At 36.5% G+C, this 24,358-nt stretch overlaps 3 pseudogenes; all 3 read left to right on the top strand.

The window, feature by feature from the left end:
- Positions 1-14,752: 14,752 nt before the first annotated feature.
- Positions 14,753-17,604, top strand: LOC467378 (methylcytosine dioxygenase TET1-like; annotated as a pseudogene).
- Positions 17,605-17,612: 8 nt separating this feature from the next.
- LOC134808131 (methylcytosine dioxygenase TET1-like) lies at positions 17,613-18,118 on the top strand (annotated as a pseudogene).
- Positions 18,110-20,629, top strand: LOC134806976 (methylcytosine dioxygenase TET1-like; annotated as a pseudogene).
- Positions 20,630-24,358: the final 3,729 nt, after the last annotated feature.

The raw sequence follows: 24,358 nt of genomic DNA, 5'->3' as shown, positions 1-24,358 counted from the left end.
TTATATTTTTATGGCCTTCAGATATGTGTGTCTTGTATGCAACCCTCATTAAAACTTTTTAGTTTCCTCTTTATCTATTAGTGCTATGTGTTTTGGGTAGGGAAACATTTAAATATAAGCACACTGAGCCATCTTGACCAGTGAAAAAGCTTGTCTTTAGTGTCTTATTTCCTTCAATGTTTTTTATTGTTTTATTTTTAATTTGTATTTATTTATTACTTATTTATTTATTTTTTGAGATGGAGTCTTGCTCTGTCGCCCAGGTTGGAGTGCAGTGGCGCGATCTCCGCTCACTGCAAGCTCCGCCTCCCGGGTTCACGCCATTCTCCTGCCTCAGCCTCCCGAGTAGCTGGGTTTACAGACGCCCGCCACCAAGCCCGGCTAATTTTTTTGTATTTTTAGTAGAGACGGGGTTTCACCATTTTAGCCAGGATGGTCTCGATCTCCTGACCTTGTGACCTCCCACCTCAGCCTTCTAAAGTGCTGGGATTACAGGCGTAAGCCACCGTGCCCGGCCTATTGTTTTATTTTTAAATTTATTTATATATATACTTTTTTGAGACAGAGTCTTGCTCTGTTGCCCAGGCTGGAGTGCAGCGGTGTGATCTTGGCTCATTGCAACCTCCACCTCCTGGGTTCTAGTGTTTCTCCTGCCTCAGCCTCCCAAGTAGCTGGGACTACAGGCGCCCAACACGATGTGTGGCTAATTTTTGTATTGTTAGTAGACACGGGGTTTCGCCACGTTGGCTAGGCTGGTCTCGAACTCCTGACCTCAAGTGAACCACCACCTGAGGCTGCCAAAGTGCTGGAATTACAGGTGTGAGCCACAGCGCCCAGCCCCCTCAATGTTTCTAAACAAAATAAATACAACATTATTCATAAAATCAGCATCTCTTTTGACAACCAGCACAAACCTATGCCTTTATTCTATCTCCAAAGCAATTTTTCTCTTGAGTCTATTGTTCCTGTCTGTATTTTTCTTCTTTTCCACACTACATGTGCAATTATGTATAATATATTATTATTTGTGTTTTAAAATTACATAAATGGCTTCATTGTCTTCGTATCATTCTGCAATATTAATTTTTTCACTTGACATGATTTCAAATCTATCTATGCATCCACGGTTTTAAGTGTTTTCTTTTAACTGCTGCATGGTGCCCTTTTTCTTTAAGGACATCATCATGAGAAAAGAAACATAATGTTATCATTCATATCTATCTATCTATCTATCTATCTATCTATGCAGTAAAAAAAAATATCCATTTGGAAATGTTCAAAACATCCCTTTAGAGCATGGTTATTCTACAGATTTATTACAGATACAGATTATGCATGAATTTTCCACATTTATAAGGTGTCTAAAACGCCCTTATGGAGTCTATATTCTATTTTGCATACCCTATAAAGCCAGTTTTCAAAATTCTGCAAAGCTGGGTTACTTAAATCTTTTCTTTCCTATCTTGCTGATTTTAATCACTTTTCTTCATCAGAGGTGGAAATAGGTAAATAAGTTGACATATCTAATAATCTAGGAAGTGAACATCTGACAAAATTCTAAATTTTATAGAAAAAGTCTGCCTCTCTTTCTAAATTACAGTTCTTAGCTTGATTCTAGATCTGAAATTTATATTCAAATTCTATAGATCTACCGTTCACCTTGTGGTCTAGCAATTTTATAATGTGATGGTTCTTTCCTGAGAAAACAGAAATAATAAAGTGTAGTTAATTTACATCGTGGTGGGCGCCTGTAGTCCCAGCTTCTTGGGAGGCTGAGGCATGAGAAACACTAGGACATAAAAAAGTATACACGTGTTATGCACACATATCTGATTAGAAAGCAAGAAAGATGCAAGGGGCAAGTTTCAGAAGACACAGTGTTTGAATGATATCTTGGATTTAGAATTGAATTTCTGAATATCAACATACAGATTAAAGAAGCTGACTACTTAATATTTAGTCGTCTTTTTTTTTTCTTGAGTTTCTCTAAAATACACTAATTGTTGGCTTTTGACATGTAAAATAATTTCCTAAAATGACTATTCTTATTTAAAATAAAAATTTCATCATTTGTAAAAATTGGGCCAGATGCTATGACTCATGCCTGTAATCCCAGCACTTTGGGAAGCTGAGGTAAGCAGATCACCTGAGGCCAGGAGTTCGAGACCAGCCTGGCCAACATGGTGAAACCCCATCTCTACTAAAAATACAAAAAATTAGCTGTGTGTGGTGGCATGGGCCTGTAATCCCAGAAACTTGGGAGGCTGATGCAGGAGAACATCTTGAACCAGGGAGGCAGATGTTGCAGTGAGCTGAGATCGTGCCACTGCACTCCAGCCTGGCAAAGTGAGACTCCATTTCAAAAATAATAATAAAATAAAATATGGCACAAATTTATATTTTTTATATGAGTAAAGTAATTCTAAAAGGAAACTACAGATTTAACATAGACATCTCCTAACAAAAAGAGAGGCCATCATAGTGAACAGTCATTTGCAGTGTCTTGTTTTTTTCTACCAAACAGAGGCGAGAAAGTAGCTATATGAACAACAACCTGACAATGATTGACTTCAAAATATGGAATAAACACAGGACCAGAAAGTAGGCCCCTGAAAGTTATGTAGGAGACCCAAGGCAAAGTTTGACAATTCCTGTCTTCTCATATAGCTCACCAGTCTAACAATATTCCAACAGCTAGTTTTCAGTGCCAACTTTCACTTTTAACCAAGTTATTATATTGGCTAACTCAGTAATTAATTATAAAGAACATCTACCTGAATTTAAAAAAAAACTCAATCTGAGAATCTCTGATTTTAAATTGCAGTGCATAGTAGTTTATTTCTATTAATTTGATAACTGAGGAATACAGATTTATCTTTTTGGTTTTATATTTTCTCTACTTTTGTTCTTCTTTTCGGATTTTGATAGATTTATCTGGTGTTTTCATTTCTATTATTTCACAACCTTTTGGAAAAGTATCTATTCTAAATTTACTTTTTTAATGATTGCCATTTTATTATTAATATATGTATTATCTTTAGATTTTCTAACAACTTTAACTTCCTGCTGAATCACAATTCCTCAACTTCTGTTTCGAGCTTTAGTATTTTGTTAACATAATATTTTTAAATATTTTGTTATAATCTCATAATTATTACCTAGATCATATAACTGTTGGAATAATTTCTGTGCCTATTCTTGATTTTTGCACCTGTCTTTCTTTCCCAATCTTAGTCCATCTACTGTTTATATTGGTTTATGAACTTTAATAATAGTGGATCTATGAGCAGTAAAAGTTTTTTGCAATGTAAGACTAAAATGTTTTTATTTCAATCTCACTTATGAAGAAAAATATAACATCATAGAATTATTGGTTTGACTTTTTTGGCTTAGTATATTAAAGACATTACTTCTGTGTATTTTGCTCAGATAAGAAAACTAAGCTAATCTCATTGCCATTCTGTTGTGGCTGGTCTCACTCTTCACTCTAATGTCTTTCCCCTTTGCCCTCTCTTTTTCCTGGACTCAGTGTGTACGAGCTTAAAAATGCATCTTTCTCAGTATACATCCAGTTTTCAGATATGAGGATTTATATCTTTCTCTAAATCCAAATTGTTTTCTGACACTTCACCTGCTCAGTGAGTCACTGTTCACTGTTTTGTGATCTCCCTGATGCTGCTTTGCTTTGTAAGCTCCTGATCTCTTACATCTTGCAACTAGTTCATTCTTTTGATGTCTTTACCTTACATGATTCATTCTGAAACATTTCTTCAATTATATTGTCTACTTTGCAAGTTCTAACTTCAACTGTGGGCAGTTTTAAGAGTTCCTATAATTTTTCCAATGACTATAGTTTTATTTTTTTAAATGGTCATGTTTTCTATATGTCTGTACTTATTTCATCTATATTACCTTTCTGCCCTGCTTAAACTATGGATATTTAAAAGAAACTTTTACATAATTTTTTTCAGGATGCACAACTAATCTAATTTAATCAAGCATAAATTTGTTCATTTGTTGAACCTGTTGCTAATCATATCAACCTTAACTCAAGCATGGCACTGGGCTTCTTCTTGCATCTGAAAATATTTTGTGAACTCATTTTGATGTTTTTTCCCGAACAGACCAGCTCTATGGGTTGCATAAGCTCTCCGTTTCATATCTGTGACTTCACTCCTTTGGGTCTCTTCAGCTGCACACAGATGTAATACTGCTTATAAGGTGAAAAACACAGTTTCTTGTCAGGCAGATGTTCTGTGTCTACCCCCATTTCTACTTCTTTCACTAACGAGTAAAATCTAAAATCTTTCCAGATGAAAGCTTGGAACGGGAACAGTGGGAGTAGCTACTTGGTCCTAATCCACAGTTTCAGAAATCAATACCCACCCAGCTTAATGTACAGATCCTGGTTTTATTTACAGGATATGTTGAGCTCTCAATCCAAAGCAGGCATTAAAGCATTGGTTCCTACTTTCCATAGGTTCTTACTTTCTATTCAGCCCTCTGTAGACCCTCAACTTAAGGTTATTGCTTTCCTCTTTATGAAGTCCATCGTGATTGCTTTTGCTTAGTATTATCATTATTAATGTCTGTAAATTCCTAACACATACCCTTTATGTTTATCTATATTTGGATCAGAGAAAGGATGTTTTCATTGCACCAAATATCATAATGGTAATTTTTCGTTTACCTTTAAGTGTTTTTTTGTCTGTAAAACTCATTTCTTATACAAAGGATCATGTTACTATCCTACAACTCTTATTATCTCCAAATTTAGAACAGGATTCAAAATAGTAGAAGAGTATTGTAGATGAACTACTAGGTGTATTTCATGTAAATTGTGATACTAAAGGAAATTCTGATAAATATGTGAATAAGGAAGAAGAGAGGGGTGAGGAGTAGTAAGAAGAAAAAGAAAAAAGAGAAGAAAATGTTCCTTTTAAAAAATGCAAAAGGAGATCTTTTTTTTCCCTCTAACAAAAACCTACATATTTTTCTCTAAGGTGAAAATGATGTCACTTTTATCCACATGTTAGCAGTACCAAGAGTCTGACACATCAAAACCTGTGTATTTCATTGCTTTGCTTATCATTACATTGCTGGAGGAATTTGTGGCACTGTAGCTAAATACTCAAAAACTGTTCAGGGTTCCAGTCAATAAAATATATATATTTTATATATATGTGTTATATATAACATATATATGTTATCTATGTTATATATGTTATATATAACATATATATGTTATATATATGTTTATATATATATATATATAACATAAGGGTCTCTTGCCCATATTTATTCAAGTTATATATGGCTAGAAAAGATGAGAAAATCTGGTGTTCTTTCTTCTAGAGATGATTAAGAATATTTATTTCTGTGTCAACACGTGTCAATTGGTGTAACTGTGTATATTGCTATTTAGAATTATTGATTTGGACCTTGCTTTCAGACTAAGTGAAGACAATTACCTATTAAGGAGCACATAGTTAATACCCCAGTTATAGGATACCAGTAAAAATATGTGTGCCTCCTTATATTCCTATGCCTCCTTATATTCCTAATGGCACAGTTTCAGGTTATAATAAGAAACTCTGATTGGAAAGAGCTCTTTGAATTAGCTATCCAAGATCATTTATCTTTCTATTCCTCCTAGTATTAAGGACAATGCCTTTCCCATTGTAAACACTGTAAATATTTGATATTTATCTTTCTTACAGCATTTACTCTCATTCCATCTCTCTATTTAATCCAATATTAATGAATAGCAATTTGGAATTGCAACAAACAAAAAAATCAGATCTAGTTGTCATCATCATGCCCATGGTAAAATGCTCACTACGTTGTCAGTTTAAATTAGTTCTTTTATCTCAAATCCCAATAGTACTATCTTTAAGCTCTTTTCATCCTGCATTTTTATCATTATCCAGTTCTGAGTAAACTTCATGAAATCTACTGGGACATTTGAGAAACTATTGTTCCAAAAAGTGGGTCAGTGCTCTTTTGTCTATAAGATGTTATCATTTTTATACAGAGTTTAATTAATGGAATTGAATTATAAGGCACATAAAAATCTGTGTTGGTCATAAAAATAATAGTAAAGATTGCCTATGACTTTTTTTCTATAGAAAACAATTCTGCTTAAGATAATTCTTTATTGTACTGTTATTAAAACTTTAGTTACTGACAATGCAAAATGAATCTAATTATAAAATTATCTCACAATTCCTTGTTCCTTATGCCAGCATTAGAGTAAAACTTGAGTTTAATGTGATTCAGAAAGTAGCAGATGGCCTAAATATTATTCATTAACTTATTTTTTTTTTTAGTAAATTTACTGTGTACACAAACAAGAATGGGAAAAACGTCAGGTTACTGTTCTCTGTTCTGCAAATAATTTTTTGTCAAAATACAGATTATCAGCAAATGCGAACAGGAAGATATGCAAAAACTAATACATGATTATGAATAAATTAATAAATAATAAATGCAATGTATATTGACTACATAGTGCTACGATGTAAATGCCTGTACCCCACAAATTCATATGTTAAAATTGTAACTCCACAGGTGATGGCATTGGGGGGTGGAGTCTTTGGCAGATGATTGCTTCACAAAAGCAGAGTCCTCACAAAGGGATTAGCGCCTTTATAAAAGAGAGCAAGTTAGTCCCTTTCACTATATAAGGGCACAGCTAGAAGGTAGCACTTATAAATCAGAGAGTGGGCTCTCACCTGACACTGAATTTGCCAGTACCTTGTTCTTAGACTTTCCAACCTCCTGTACTGTGAGAAATAAATCTCTCTGTTTATAAGCCACCCAGTGCATAGTATTTTGATATAGCAGCCGGAAAGGACTAAGACACACATTTCTAATGTTCAGTATTTTTCAATGAGAAGTCTCACTCTCTTACATGAAAGTACAAAATAATTCAGAAATCTCTTAGTGCTACCAAACTGTGTTGTTGTTGTTTTTCAGTTTAATCTGCATGGGTTAATTTTTCCATTCAGTGTAGGAACTTATTGACTCAGCCAGGAATCTAAAAATTGTGTTTGTTAGCAAAAAAATGAAAGCAATTGGCAGACATTCATAATCCAGTTATTGTTTGACTTAAACACTCTAGCTGCCAACTGCAAGAGAAAGTGGAAAAAAAGGAACAGGAATGGGCTTAAAATTTATTTGTTGATTTGGTAGAAAAACACAAAATAGCCTCACTACATTAATTGCTTTTCATGTTTTCTTGCATTATACATTTTTTTAGTGTTGAGGATTTTGAAATGATGGCTTGGTACAAAGTTACAATTTAAATCATGTAGCCATTTGCTGTTTTCATTTAAGAGAAACAAATTCCCTATGGATATAGAAGGGAAACAGAAGTTCTTGTAGCTTCTCATTTATTTACCAGTGAAAGGAAGCAAGTGGGTGACTCTACCAGAAAATCCAGAGATACTTCCCAGCTAGGAAGGACGATCAAAGAATCTGAGAGTTGAAACATCTTCTAATAAACATTATTTTGCTAGAAAACTCTGGAACAGAGGCAACAAGTATGCATTTCAAAGAAGTCTAAAAATTATGACTACACTTTGATTTTGGAACTGTACACAGAACAGAATACAGAAAGTCCAAACATCTCATACTGTCAATGCTATTTCTTCCTATTCTTGAAGTGCAGTGACTGGACCTCCCACTGATTCTATGTAGTAACTGTAAGAAAAACCTTAAAAAGTGATTTTATTTTGTAATTTTTGGGGGGAAGAAAACTATAGGGCATAGTGATCCAATGTGAGTAAAACCAACCTTTCTTTTGTAAAAGATCCACTTGATCCCAGTGTATTAAAAAAAAAAAAGAAAAAAAAACAACTTAAAAACTGTCTTAACGTCTCATTCTAATGTGGCCTCATTATACAAAATCTGTTCCAAGAGACAAATTTTTAATGGTTTTTTAGACCTTTAATGTAACCCCAGGATCAGGATCTGAAAATATCTATGTTTTTATTATCAGTGCATTCCCTAATGTGTTTTGTGTAGCACTAGATTAAGAATCAAAGTGCTTCTTGTAAAAACGGGAATATCATCTCATACCAGTTGAATCGCAGTTGAGCTGTAAGTGTAAAATTTGGTTTTAAAATCAAACGGGCAGGGCCCAGTGGCTCACACCTGTAATCCTCAGGCTTTGAGAGTCTGAGGTGGGAGGATCACTTGAGGTCAGGAGCTCAACACCAGGCTGGGCAGTATAGTGAGACCCCATCTCTACCATAAAATAAAATAAAATTAGTCAGGAGTGGTGGTGTGCACTTGTAGTCCTAGCTACTCAGGAGGCTGACACAGGAGGATCGCTTGAGCACGGGAACTTGAGGTTGCAGTGAGGTAGGATTGCACTGTATACTACAACAACAGAACATGACACTGTCTCTAAAAATAAATAAATAAAATCAAAGGGACTACAAATTTGATTTTGAAAGTCCACCCAAGTGAATTTTATGCATACTAAAGTTTAAACACTAATTTTTATAAACTTAATGAGATATGTACTTTCTTTACATGTCTACTCATCAGATATCTATTGTCAACCAAATACTTTACCAAACTTAAAGATAAAATTTAAAGTAACAATGAAATTGTTTAAGAATTTGTACTCGCTCTGAGGTCACATGGGCTCTGCTCTCATTTTCAAGTCCTCTCTGTAACTCCAGGCAAGTTACTTTACCTCCTTAAGTATCAGTATAAGGTGGCTGTAAAAATTTCATAGAGAACCTGTACAAAGCACTTGGCACTAGTCAAAGTCAAGTCAGACAATAAAAAGACTAATAACATTTATTGAATACTTAATATATGCCAGGCTCTCTCCTAAGTGTTTTATATATCTTAACTCATTTACACCTTACAGCAAAATGGTAATATGGGTGAATTTGTACATACATATTATGGATGAGCAAACAAGGGCAATATGAGATAATTTCTTTATCCAAAATTACAGGTTGTAAGTGGAAGGGACTAAAATTAAAGTTTCAGCACAAGCAATTTACTTAAGAAATGCAGGTAATCTCAGTAGTAGAGTAAGAAACTGACAGAGAAAAGCAAATTCAGTCAGTAAAGCATTCACTATAAGACGTCTAACTCTGTGGGCCACTGAAGTTTAATATCATGGGGAAAATCTGAGAATTGTGAATGCCACACCTAGGAATTATCACAGCTGGAAGACAAGGACGTTGAATTAATTTTAGAGCAATGACCAAGTCAATAGTTGAGGTAATCTTTTGTGAATTTTAATTCCTGGGCCAATCACATGTGGGGAGTATTACCTTTCATACATGAAGAAGAGTGGGCAAAAAGAGCCATCAGGTATACACATGCAGACCCTGACAGCTGGATGCAAACCGAAGCAGACAGCAAGTTCCCAGGCATGTGAGTTGGGCATAAAGTTCCTCTGTTGCAGAGGCCCAGCTGGAATTGCCTTTAACTCCAAAGCATAAGCTCATATCTACTACGGTTGATTGCTTTTCTAGATTTATCCCTGCACAAACATAGCTCTAACAGTTTCAAGATATTTCTTAACTGTTTTGCTGTTGTCAGACATTTTTTTGTAGTTAATAGGGTAGAGTTGCTTATTAATTTATTTATTTTAGGTCCTAAATTTATTTATTTTTAGGTCCTAAATGAATCAAAATGCCTAATAAATGGGTTCTCATCTCAAGGTGAAGACCTTTTTATAAAAAACATAAGACAAGTTTTCAGATTGGCAAGAAGACATAATTGAGCTGTTAATTTTATATAGAATTAGAAAACTTCACATTCTTTCGATCCTTTTATGCTCTTTAGTTGTAGTTTTCAATCAGAATTTAATGCATTCAACCTACATATATATTGAATGCACTCTATGCCATGATCTGTTCTAGACACTAGGTTTAAATGAAAAGCTATATAAGACTCATATTGCATAGAGAGAAATAGAAATAAGAACATTTACAAACAGATAATTTCATAGAAGGTTAAGTGATATGACAAATATAAATAAAGACTAAGTAAAAGGATAATCATTGTATACAAATGGCTACTTTAGCTTTGCTGATTAAGAAAAGCCTCCAGAGCAATTAACTGAAGAGAACGATGATAGGTAAGCCTTGCAAAACTCGAGGGAAATCTGGAGCACAAGAGGATGATCAAGATAGAATTATAGAGCAATGGAAATCTAAATTAAGTCAATAAAGAAAGGAATTTTTAAAAAGCTTCAATTTATTGAGAAACTATTATGTGTCTGAAAACTGACATTTTATTTGTTAATTTCTTAGCAATTTTGCATATTATGTTATATGTGCTTTCTAAATTGGAAAAATGAGTGATAAATTAAAATTGGATTAAGATCACGCACAAACGCTGGTGGTAAACTCTGAGTCCAGATCTAACTTGATTTAAATGTTGAACTTTAAAATAGGTCTCACCAAATTTCCAAAAAGTTAAATGGTACATTATTTTTTATGTGAAATTAAATTTGAGTCAAATATAAGAAGATAATTAGAAATTATCCAAATGTCTGGAAATTAAGAAATGTACTTCTAATTGAAATAACAATGAAAATACTGAATATTTAAATTTGCAATATACAGCTAAACTGTGCTTAGAAGGAAAGCATAACTTTCTCTTCTTTTAGCTTGTAAGTTCAAGGGTACACGTGCAGGTTTGTTCCATAGGTAAACTCGTGTCATGGAGGTTTGTTGTAAAGATTATGTTATCATCTGATTATTAAGCCTAGTACTTATAAGTTATTTTTCCTGATCCTCTCCCTCCTTCTACTCTCCACTTTCAGGTAGGTCCCAGTGTCTGTTGTTCCCCTCTATGTGACTATGTGTTCTCATTGTTTAGCTCCCACTTGTAAGTGAGAACATGCAGTATTTGGTTTCCTGTTCCTGTGTTAGTTTGCTAAGGTTAATGGCTTCTAGCTCCATCCAAATTCCTGCAAAGGACATGATCTCATTCTTTTTTATGGCTGCATAATATTCCATGGTGTATATGCACCACATTTTCTTTATTTAATCCATCATTGATGGGCATTTGGGTTGATTCCATGTCTTTGCTATTGTGAACAGTGCTGCAGCAAACATACACGTGTGTGTCTTTTTGATAGGATGATTTATATTCTTTTGGGTATATACCCAGAAATGGGATTGTTGGGTTGAATGGTAGATCTGATTTTAGCTCCTTGAGGAATCACCACACTGCTTTCCACAATGGTTGAACTAATTTACATTCCTACCAACAGCACAAAAGTGTTCCTTTTTCTCCACAATCTCACCAGCATCTGTTGTTTTTTGACTCTTTAATAATAGCCATTCTGACTGGTGTGAGATGGTATCTCACTGTGGTTTAGATTGAAAACATAACTTTCAAGACAAATTTAGAAAATAAAAAAGCCATAAAATTAATCATCTACATATTCATTATAGAAATTTAGAATTTAGAAAAAGAGAATATTGTACAAAACATAAAATATTATTTTTTTTAAAGTGGAAAAAATGTGAAAGAGAAAACAAATAGCAAAAATTAGCAAAGCCAACAGTTGATTGTATGAAGAAATTAACACAGTGTATGAACCCTGGACAATGTCAAGCACATAAGGAAGAGAGAAGGCACTAAAATGCAGTATCAACACAAAAAGAGCATCCCTGCAACACTCACAGACAAAAATGTGGCATCAGTAAAAAGATGATAAGGATACTAGTTTTAAAATCATCCTAGTAAGTTAGAAAGTCTATATGTTTTATGCCTCTAATTGCCAAAAGTGAACTAGGAAGAAACAGAGAATTGAAAACATTTACAATCATTGCATAAATAAATCATATTTAAAATTTCCAGCAAAGAAAACTTCAGGCTCATATCCAAACTCACTGAGAAATTCTACCAAATATTAAAGGAAGAAATAGGATCTATCTTAGCAAAAGTCTTTTAAATAATAGTAAAGTGGAAACATTTCACAACATAGTTTGCAAGGCCAGCATAATATCTGGCCAAGACATTATACAAAATAAAAATCAAAGATCAATGTTTCTCATGAACATAGGTACAAAAACTTAATCAAAATATTACCACAGCAAATTTAGTGTTATATAAAAAGGAATGTGATTCACCAATAATTTTCATTTATCCCACAATTATAAGGTTATTTTAGCCTTTTAAAATCTATCAACATATAGCGTGATGTCTCCAGGTTTGTTCTTTTGGCTTAGGATTGACTTGGCGATGCAGGCTCTTTTTTGGTTCCTTATGAACTTTAAAGTAGTTTTTTTCCAATTCTGTGAAGAAAGTCATTGGTAGCTTGATGGGGATGGCACTGAATCCATAAATTACCTTGGGCAGTATGGCCATTTTCATGATATTGATTCTTCCTACCCATGAGCATGGAATGTTCTTCCATTTCTTTGTATCCTCTTTTATTTCATTGAGCAGTGGTTTGTAGTTCTCCTTGAAGAGGTCCTTCACGTCCCTTGTAAGTTGGATTCCTAGGTATTTTATTCTCTTCGAAGCAATTGTGAATGGGAGTTCACTCATGATTTGGCTCTCTGTCTGCTATTGGTGTATAAGAATGCTTGTGATTTTTGTACATTGATTTTGTATCCTGAGACTTTGCTGAAGTTGCTTATCAGCTTAAGGAGATTTTGGGCTGAGACAATGGAGTTTTCTAGATATACAATCATATCATCTGCAAACAGGGACAATTTGACTTCCTCTTTTCCTAATTGAATACCCTTTATTTCCTTCTCCTGCCTAATTGCCCTGGCCAGAACTTCCAACACTATGTTGAATAGGAGTGGTGAGAGAGGGCATCCCTGTCTTGTGCCAGTTTTCAAAGGGAATGCTTCCAGTTTTTCCCCATTCAGTATGATACTGGCTGTGGGTTTGTCAAAGATAGCTCTTATTATTTTGAGATATGTCCTATCAATACCTAATTTATTGAGAGTTTTTAGCATGAAGTGTTGTTGAATTTTGTCAAAGGCCTTTTCTGCATCTATTGAGATAATCATGTGGCTTTTGTCTTTGGTTCTGTTTATATGCTGGATTACATTTATTGACCAAAACAGAGATATAGATCAATGGAACAGAACAGAGCCCTCAGAAATAACGTTGCATATCTACAACTATCTGATCTTTGACAAACCTGAGAAAAACAAGCAATGGGAAAAGGATTCCCTATTTAATAAATGGTGCTGGGAAAACTAGCTAGCCATATGTACAAAGCTGAAACTGGATCCCTTCCTTACACCTTATACAAAAATTAATTCAAGATGGATTAAAGACTTAAACATTAGACCTAAAACCATAAAAACCCTAGAAGAAAACCTAGGCATTACCATTCAGGACATAGGCATGGGCAAGGACTTCATGTCTAAAACACCAAAAGCAATGGCAACAAAAGCCAAAATTGACAAATGGGATCTAATTAAACTCAAGAGCTTCTGCACAGCAAAAGAAACTACCATCAGAGTGAACAGGCAACCTACAAAATGGGAGAAAATTTTCGCAACCTACTCATCTGACAAAGGGCTAATATCCAGAATCTACAATGAACTCAAACAAATTTACAAGAAAAAAACAAACAACCCCATCAAAAAGTGGGCAAGGACATGAACAGACACTTCTCAAAAGAAGACATTTATGCAGCCAAAAAACACATGAAAAAATGCTCACCATCACTGGCCATCAGAGAAATGCAAATCAAAACCACAATGAGATACTATCTCACACCAGTTAGAATGGCAATCATTAAAAAGTCAGGAAACAACAGGTGCTGGAGAGGATGTGGAGAAATAGGAACACTTTTACACTGTTGGTGGGACTGTAAACTAGTTCAACCATTGTGGAAGTCAGTGTGGTGATTCCTCAGGAATCTAGAACTAGAAATACCATTTGACTCACCCATCCCCTTACTGGGTATATACCCAAAGGACTACAAATCATGTTGCTATAAAGACACATGCACACGTATGTTTATTGCAGCACTGTTCACAATAGCAAAGACTTGGAACCAACCTAAATGTCCAACAAGGATAGACTGGATTAAGAAAATGTGGCACATATACACCATGGAATACTATGCAGCCATAAAAAATGATGAGTTCATGTCCTTTGTAGGGACATGGATGAAATTAGAAATCATCATTCTCAGTAAACTATCACAAGGACAAAAAATCAAACACCGCATGTTCTCACTCATAGGTGGGAATTGAACAATGAGAACACATGGACACAAGAAGGGGAACATCACACTCTGGGGACTGTTGTGGGGTGGGGGGACGGGGGAGGGATAGCATTAGGAGATATACCTAATGCTAAGTGATGAGTTAATGGGTGCAGCACACCAGCATGGCACATGTATACATATGTAACTAACCTGCACATTGTGCACATGTACCCTAAAACTTAAAGTATAATAATAATAAAATTAAAAAATAATAAAAATAAAAAATAAATAAAATAAAATCTATCAACATATTACAGAATATAAAAACAACAAAAAAGTGATCCAGCTTCCGGGAAAGGCAGAGGGTGGCAGTGGGAGCAGAGTCAGGATGGTCATGTTGGAGATCATTTTCTATAAAAACTTGCGAGCTAGGAGATTTCATGAGTTTTGGACTTGCTGAACACTTGGAGCTTCTGGGAGGGTAGTGTGCCCAGACAGGGCATGGGAACTCTGTGACACCTCCCTCCACAACCATGCCCTTAGTATGTCCTCTTTGGGTGATCATCTGTGTCCCTCATAATGCACTGGTAAGCACCAAAACCTTGTGTGAATGAGATTAAGAACACTGCATCCAGATTATCCTCTAAAGTGAGACTTTCTAAAGGACAAAGGACTGTTTCCTGTGCCTCTTATTTTTTTTTCTACCCTGCAGCTATGTCTGGGTCCTGCCACACAAGGCTTCCAGATTAGTCAGGAAGAAAGATGCAAACAAAAAGAGAAACAGCAAACTATAGAAGACACCCAAGACAGCCAACAAAAATGTGGCATCAGTCAAGGCTTTAAGCCCTGGAAAATTAAAGCAATTAATTCAAGAAAGAGATGCTAAGAAAAAAAACAGAACCTAAACCATCCATGCCAGTCAGAAGCTTTCTGACAAGAGCTGGAACAGCACACATGAATTTGGATAGGACTGAGGTTTCTTTTCAGAACCCAGGGTTCTTAACATGCAATGGGCTCACAGTGGCTCTAAGAAGAACCTTTCTTAGCAGGCGACTCTCCCAACCCCTACTGGTCATAGCCAATTTCAAGAAAGTTCCACCTTCTAAGGGTTTAGAAAAGCTACATGATGGTAATTATAAGATACTCACTGACTTGGGAGTAAAGAGCTCAAAAAATGATTCAGTCCCAATGCAAGACACCCACATCCTTCTTAATATAGAGGCTCCGTCTGGTGTACAAAATCCCTCTTTAATTAAAAGTAAGAGCCAAGAGACAACTCAGTCCTGGTACAAAAGGGTTAAACATTCTCAAATCAATATCCCTACCCTCAGTGGCCCTGCAGCTGAGATTCTTTCTTGTCCATTGGAAAGGACATGCTGTGGTAAAGGACTATTCTCTGAAGAAACATTGAATGATACTAGTGGTTCCCCAAGACTGTTTGCTAAGGGCACTGTGTGTGCTCCTTTGCCACAAAGAACAACTGCCAAAGTCATCTCTCAAGGAAACCCCAGAATTCAATTAGAAGAGTTGGGTTAATGAGTAGAATCCCTTAAGTTATCTGATTCTTACACAGATCCCATTAAAAGTGAATATGATTGCTATCCCACCTCCAGTTTTAACAAGGTTATACCTGAACTGAACCTTAGAAACTGGTTGGCTCTTGGTAGGTCTACATCTTCTACATGTCTAATAAAATTCCTTTTGGCAGGCTAAGAACAAGCAACCCTTGGTGCTAAACCAGATCATCAAGAGGCCCTCAAAGCTACTACAAATCAACAGGAAGTTGCTAATACCACCTCTGTCCTAGGACAGATCTTCAGTGCTATCCCACATCAGTGGCAACTTCATGCCAAGGCCCTGGGTAAGACCCCAGATTCAACAAAGGTTCCTGGTGCTATTCCAGTCCAAGAAGAGCTCTTTGGTACTATCTTAGACCAACAAGAAACCCTTGGTATGAGTAGGGGCATTGCCCCGTACTTGCCTCTCTTCCTTCCTGTTCCTCCAAATCTAAGTGCTACCTATCATGCTCCTCCCAAATGGCCTGAGCCCTACGGCACTGTCTCATATGGGTTTGTGGTCCAGAGTGCTATGTAGATTTTGCCTTTGGACTCAGGACACACTCCTCAATTATCATCAACCCCAGAGAAAAATTCATTACCTCCAGCAATGGCTATAAGCAATGTAGAAAATGAAAAGCAAGTTCATATAAGCTTTCTGCCAGATAACACTCGGGGTTTCCTAATAGCCCCTGAGAGAAGACTCTTCCATGCTTCACTGGGTATTGCCCAACTCTCCCAGGCAGGTCCCAGCGAATCAGAAAGAGGGAGCTCCCAGGTCAGCGTAACAAGCACAGTTCATGTTGTCAACTCCACAGTGGTGACTATGCCAGCTTGACTGGTCAGTATCTCCTCTTCTCCTTCTTAAACCACTTTATTACCCACTTTGAAAAAAAAAGGAAATGAAAGCAATATGAGGTCTGTGAACCCTACCAGCAGAAGTGCAACTTTGGTGAATGCACTAGTTGCAAGAAGAGAAAGAACAGCCATCAGATCTTAAGAAGAGGAAATGTTAGGAGCTGAAAAAGACATCATCTGTCATTGTGCCTTTCGAGGTTATAAAGGAAATCAAGAGGCCCAAGAGGGAAAAGAAACCCAAAGTTTTAAAGGAAGATTTTGACAACAAATCAGTAAATGTCCCCAAGTCAGAATCCATGGACTACAGTAGATGGGGAAGAACAAGGATTGGAATTGAATCCACATCCCCTTGAAATTATAACTAAACTTGAAGAAAGCATGACAGCCATTGAGGTGGAGAAGATGTAAAACAAGAAATTACATTTAACTGATCATGTCAAAGGAGATTTCAGTGCTAATGTCCCAGAAGCTGAAAAATCGAAAAACTCTGAAGTTGACAAGAGACAAACCTCCAAAATTGTTTGTACAAACTGTAAGAAATGGCACTAAACATGTACACTATTTATCAATGGAAACAAATGTGTCATTTAAAAAATTTAATATTGAAGAATGTGACAAGACATTTAAAAACAATCTTATAAATTCCTAAAAGACACCTGCCATGAGCTCCGTTGCTACTAATGCAAGTTGTTATCATCTCAAAGGAGAAGTAATATTTTAGTCTTCCAGCAGTCTGGCTTTAACTGCAATTCCATTCCACATTCTTCACACTCCAACATAAACTGTCATGGTAGTACACACAATGAAGTTGATAAACCACAAACTCCTGAGGTTATACCAAGTAAAGAACCAAAAGATGGATCTCAACCAAGTCTCTTATCCTTAATGAAAGGTAAGAGATTAACACTGGAGGAAGTGGCAGCCATAGAGATCTTGACTCAGCTCTCAGAAGCCCCATCAGAGAATTCTTCCCCATCAAAGTCAGAGAATGATGAAGAATCAGAGCAGAGAACAGCTAGTTATCTCTTTTTAAGCCAGAATTAAATTCATCCAAGAGTGATACCAATGAAAGTATTACTCAAGGTAGAATTACTCTTGACAGCTGTTGCAAGAATTTCCATCAGTTGCTCCTAAAAAATAACAAGTTGGGATATTGTAACCAGTTACTGGACAGTAGCAAAAAAGAAAAATTGGTATAGATGGCCTATCAGGTCAAGATGCAGCTCATACTCAAATTGAAGAACATGTTGCAACACAGTTGACATAACTTGCTTCAATAATTAATTTCAATTATATAAAACCAGAGGACAAAAATGTTGAAAGTACACTGACAAGCCTTGTTGCATGTAATGTACAGCAAAAATACAATCAGGAGAAGGGTGTAATGCAATAGAAACCACCTTCAAGTGTCCAAAATAATCATAGTTCATCATTAACAAAGTAAAAGAACACAACCCAGAAAAAGACAAAATCTACCTCATCAGGAGATTGTTGGAAAAAGAAGCCCATGCTTGCTGTTAAAGAGCAACTCATGTACCAGAGACTGACAACATTACCTTACATCTCTCATGAGACATCCTTACTGAAGTCAGCACCAACTCTTAGGAGTGTAAATATTGCATGTTCAGGTGGAATTACAATGGTTTCTACCAAAAGTGAAGAGGAAGTAGGTTCACCCACTGTTGAAACATCAGTTTTCCACAGCAAAGCATGCACAGAGAAATTCTGGTGAATATGCCATGAATTTCTTTACTATCCCTACAAAACACCTGATGTCTATAACTAAAGATTCTGAACTGCCCACCTGCAACTGTCTTGATCGAGTTACACGAAAAATCAAAGGCTCATATTATATACACCTGAGGCCGGACCAGGTGTTGCTGCTGTCAGGGAAATCATGGTGAATATGTATGGTGAAAAAGGAAACATAATAAGGATAGAAACAGTAGTGTACACTGGTAATGCAGGGAAAAGCTCTAATAGGTGTCCAATCATTAAGTGGGTTTTAACAAGAAGCAGTGATACAGAAAAAGCTCTCTGGTCTAGCAGTGTACAGGCCACCACTGTCCAACTGCTGTGAGAGTGATGCTCATCATGGTGTGGGATGGCAATCGCTTCTCAGTGGCTGACTGGCTGTATACAGAGCTCACCAAGAATCTAAGGTCATACAGTATGCATCCCACCAACCGAAGATGCACCCTCCATTAAAATCGTACCTGTACATGTTAAGGAATTGATCCAGAGACATGTGGCACTTCATTCTCCTTTGGCTGTTCATGGAGTATGTACTTTAATGGCTGTAAGTTTGGTAGAGGCCCAAGCTCCAGAAGATTTAGAATTGATTCAAGCTCTCTCTTACATACCTACTATGAAAGAATTACTAAAGGACATAATCCATAAAGACAATATATAAAACTGGAACAAATTTATGTGGAACATTAGGCCATGGAAAAAAACCTTGAAGATAACTTAAAGAGTTTGGCTACACAATTAGTTCCAATATATAAGCAACATGCTCCATTAGCTTACCAAAATCAGTGGAACATGAAAATGTTGCACGAGAATGTTAGCTTGGCAGCAAGGATAGTTTTTCCTTCTCTGGCATCATTGCTGGCCTGGACTTCTCTGCCCAACCCCACAGAGACATTCACAACATGAATAATGGAAGCCCTGTGGTTTGTACTTTAATTCAAGAAGATAACTGCTCTTTGGGTGTTATTCCTCAAGATAAGCAGCTCCATGTGCTACTTCTTTATACACTTTCAGACACAGATGAGTTTGGCTGAAGGGAGGTAATGGAAGCCAAGATCAAATCTGGGACCACTGAGGTCCTGGCACCTTGACGCAAAGGAAAAAAAAAAAAAAAAGAACATGTTTCGTTCAGCCTGTTCCCAAGTTCTGAGAAGAGGGCTGTGATGATGATGGAGGTTCTCGCATGTAAGATAAGGGCAGTGGAGAAAAAACCCATTCCCCAAATCAAGTGGAGGAATAACTCAGCAACAATAAACCTCAGTAAGGCTGCACTGCTGCCAATCTTCGCAATTAAAACAGAGACAGTGCAACCTAAAGTAAAGGAACCCTATTTTATCTTAAAAGATTTGTGAGGCCACAACACTAAAACCTATTCTCTGATTCCATCCATTTGTCACCCAGTGAAAGAGGCCATTGCATCTCCAGGCTTCTCCTGGTCCCCGAAGACTGCTTCAGCCACCCAGCTCTATTGAAGAAGGATGCAACAGTCCCCTACAGGTTTTCAGAAAGAAGTAGCATTCCCCACTGCTCACTGCACGATGCCTTCTGGAAGACTCAGTGGTGCCGATGCAGCTGCTGCGGAATGCTCTAGAATTGCACAGCCTGGCGAAGTGGCTTCTCTCCCCACTCTGTCTCCCCCTGTGACAGAGCCCTTGGTTTCTTCTCAGCCTCCCACTGGTCTAACTGAACCACTAACTTCTCATCAGCCAAGCCAGCAGCACCCCTTCCTCAACTCTTCTCAAGACCTCGCCTCTTTGATGGAAGATGATGAGCAGCATTCTGAAGCAAATGAGCCTCTATCAGACTAGTTGCTATCTGAGGACTGCCTGTCACCTGCTGAAAAGAAATTGTCCCACCTAGGTGAGTATTGGTCAGACAGTGAGCACATATTTTTGGCTGCATATATTGGTCAGGTGGTCATGACACAGCTCAGTTTTGATTCAGTGTGCCCTGTGAGAGCTTCACACTATGACTCCTGTGAGCATCTAAAGCCTAGTCAATCAATTCACCTCTCCCTTGTCTTTTACCAGCACAAAAACCTGAATAAGTCCCAACAAGATCCTGAACTAAACAAAATTAAGTTTCAGGCTAAAGAAGCTAAGAATGAGAAAATGAAGGCCTCAGAGCAAAAAGACCAGGAAGCTGATGAAGGTCCTGAACTGCCCTCTAAGGAAATTATTTTAACCAAGTTCCTTCTCATAAAGCATTAACATTAACCCATGACAATGTTGTCACCACATTTCCTTATGCTCTCACATACATTGTGGTGCCCTATAACCATTGGGTCTGAAGGCATTTCCCCGCCTCTTAATGCCCTTGCTAGTGCACTGTACTTTTTCAAGGTGCTATTAAAAGAAAATCATGTGCTGTTTACTCTGTTTTCTTCTAACTTATTTTAAGTCTGAGGTAAAAAAAAATGAGGTGAGTATTCTTAACTGACATTATATTTTGACAATTGGTAGAAGCTGCACATTTTAAGCAAAAATAAAAGTTTTATTGTTTTAAATACAAAAAAATAAAAATTATGCTTAATTCAATAGATCTAGAAAAGGTAGTTGAAAAATTCAATTTGCTTATGATTTTAAAATATAATTAGTATTCTTAGCAGACTAGCACTAATATTGAACCTCCTTAATCTAGACAGACATATTTGTAAAACTATACCTACATGATAATCATGACACATTAACTGTACTATTAAGCTAATACAAGATTATAAATGTCTACATTGTCATTTCTCTTCCCTCAGAATATTTCAACACCTAGCCAACTGTGAAAAAAAGAATTAAGATTAGCAAAAATTTAAAAAAGCAAGAAAAACAAACAAAAGACAACAATGTATCCTACCTTTCATTCAACTGCAAGCAATTTGGAGCTGTTTATATTTCACATTTTTCCAGTAGAGTAGTCATTATTAGTATAATTTGTAGCTAACTCTTTGGTCAAATTTTGTAGAAACACTCTGATGAATAGTAAACATTCTAAGGAAAGTGAAGAGCCCTTACAGCTGAAAGCATTCAGCTTTGAAGGGTTAGTTAGACAAAGCTTTCAGAAAGGTTTGCTATAGCTCTTATCTGTATTTGCTTCTACAGTAAATGAATCTCTGTCATTGTATAGTTTTCTTGATTTGCTGTCATTATGAAGGGTTTATATAAGGCAAGTGTTTGCTCGAGGAACATTATTACTTCAATTTATAGAGAATTGATTCCTAACAACTCTGCTTCATTGAATAAAATCTTCTATCACAGAGGTTCAAGTTTAGGAGCTTTAAAACATGGTCATTTCTGCTTCCTTGTCTTGAATAAGGGTCTTAAAGTAGTGTTTTAGTCCCCTTTGCTTTGTATTCTTTCCCATTTTTTTCATTAATCAACTTGTTTTCCTTTTATTTTTAGTTGACATGTGATAATTGTACTTATTTATGGGATACAAAGCATAATGATTAAATCAGGGTAGTTAGCCTGTCCATCTCCTGGAATATTTATCATTTTTTTGTGTGGGCAGTTTTTGCAGGTGGCTGCTTGTTTCAAAACCATTAACCCTTACCTGATTTTATTTTATTATTATGCCATATTTCAAAAACAAATCTAGATTTTGGTCCATTTTGTTTGATTTTTTATTAATAGTCTTTTAGTTGCAATACACAAAATTACAAAGGAAAATGCCATTATATTTAAAAGATGTTCAAAATTTTGTGCCTAGTTTCCTGGTACAGGACACCTGGTGATGCTTAACGAGCAAGCAAATTAGGCATCAATCAATCAGTTAAGTAATTTTGAAACTAGTCCTCTATAATACACGAAGGCAATCATCTATTGATACTTCTATATTGGTTTTGGTGGCAATTGATAAAAATAGAAGCATCGATAACTGGAAAGCATCTATTTTTCTAATTTTTCTTTCTTAGTTACTCATCCTCTTTGATTAATTTTCCACATTTTGCTTTACCCATCTCCACTGCAATGTTCTTTTCTATTCCTTCCATTCAGCAGGTAGTGGAAACCGAAAGAAATGAAGCTTAGAGCTGGTAGTTTGAGACTTAACAGCATCACCCATTAGCCACAATTCACTGAGCAAATTAGACACTTTCGTAGACTAATTAAGTAAATAAATATAAGTTTCTTTGGCTTGCTTGTAGTGTGTCTACTTTTTTTCGACGTTCACGATACATTACATTAAATAATCTTCCTAACAGCATATATTTTAATTTATAAAGAATATTCTAGGATTTTTCAAACGCCAGACTTTGTTAAAAATGGAGTTCTTATGATAATTTAAGAGAGAAGATAATTACAATATGATTTATAAGAAAAAATAACTACAGGCATGTTGTGTCCCCTCCAAATCTCATCTTTAAACTTACTTCTGGGACAGGCGAGGTAACACATGCCTGTAATCCCAGAGCTTTGGGAGGCCAGAGTGGGTGGATCGCTTGAACCCAGGAGTCTGAGAACAGCTTTGACAACATGGTGAAACACAATCTCTATAAAAAATACAAACACTTAGCTGGGTGTAGTGGTGCATACCTGTGGTCCCAGCTACCTGGGAGACTGAAGTGGAAGGATGACCTGAGCCCTGGAAGCAGAGGCTGCAGTGAGCTTTAATGGTACCACTGCACTTCAGCCTGGGCGACAAAGTGAGAACTTGTCTCAAAAAAAAAAAAAAAAAAAGGAAAGAAACAAAAGAAGCTTAATTTCCAGTGTGTCTGTAATGAGAGATGGAGACTTTAAGAAGTGATTGCTTTATGAGAGCTATGCCTCCTGAATGGATTAATCCACGGAGTAATGAGTACTCACGGAAGGGGAACTGGTGGCTTTATAAGCAGAGAAAGAAAGACCTGAGCCAGCATATTAGCAAGCTCAACTCCCTTGCCATGCAAATATCTGCACTGACTCAGGGATCTGCTGAGAGCCTCACCAACAACAAGACCCTCCCCAGATGCGACCCCTGGACCATGGTCTTCTCAAACATGCGGTCTCTGGACCTCGGACTTAGCCCCCATAACTGTAAGAAATAAAATCTTTTTCTTTATAAATTACCCAGTTTCAAGTATTCTGTTATAAGCAACAGAAAACAGACTAATACAATGCATATTTTGTGTGTGTAGCAGTAAAATGTATAGTTCACAGTAGAATAAACATTGCATTGGTCAACCCTGGCTTCTGGAAAACTTCAGGGCTGCTACAAGTATATTTCTGTGTGATTTCATTTCTGTCATTTTAGAAACCAGCCCCAGTGAAAGCTATGTTGTTCAAGACCCCAGCCTGGAACTGCCCTCTGGGTTTTTATAGTTTTTAAAGTAATGCAATTTGTTGACCCATCAAACCAGTTCCTTTTGAAGGTATGTAGTAGATGCTGTCAGAGATGTAAATAGGTGTCCTCCAATACCTTTCAATATTTTTGAGTATTTATTCCGCAGATGTCCACATCTTTTGTTTCTTAGAGGTCTGGGTACCATACATTTCAGAGGACTAATCTTGGCTATTAGACCTGCTTTGCCTAGACAACAGCGACTGGGAATTTATGCTTATCCCACTGTTGGGCAGCCTGGCAGAACAGGCAAGGATTTACTTTTACACCAGTATGAAACTCAGTTATCTTGCCTCCTGTATGGACAAATGCTAAGATATAATTTATATCCCAGAGCTTCACTCCATGGTCAGGCCGAAGCTGGACTTGGCCTGAACTTGCACCCTTGCCTGGAGCTATCACACTCTTTACCAGTTTATCTGAAAACATTTCTATAGTAAACCACTTGCACACTAATCCTGGTCTCATGATCTGCTGCTGCAGAACTTAAGATGGATGATAAAGAAGGCCAGTAGTCATAGCCGTATAAATCCCAACAGATTAAGTGAATTTTCCAAAATCATGCCACCAGTGGATGGTGGGTCAGAAAGTTGAGTCCTGATCTTCTCTTTTAAATGCAGAATATTGTAAAGCAAACAAACTATAGCTTACATATCATATGATCACATCTGGAATATAATTTCAATCTTCAAAGTGTCTTCAGAATCAATGT

The sequence above is a fragment of the Pan troglodytes genome, chromosome 14 (assembly GCF_028858775.2).
Source record: "Pan troglodytes isolate AG18354 chromosome 14, NHGRI_mPanTro3-v2.0_pri, whole genome shotgun sequence".
NCBI lineage: Eukaryota > Metazoa > Chordata > Mammalia > Primates > Hominidae > Pan > Pan troglodytes.
Note: the sequence above shows the minus strand (reverse complement) of the source record. Positions and strands in the feature narration are given on the sequence as shown.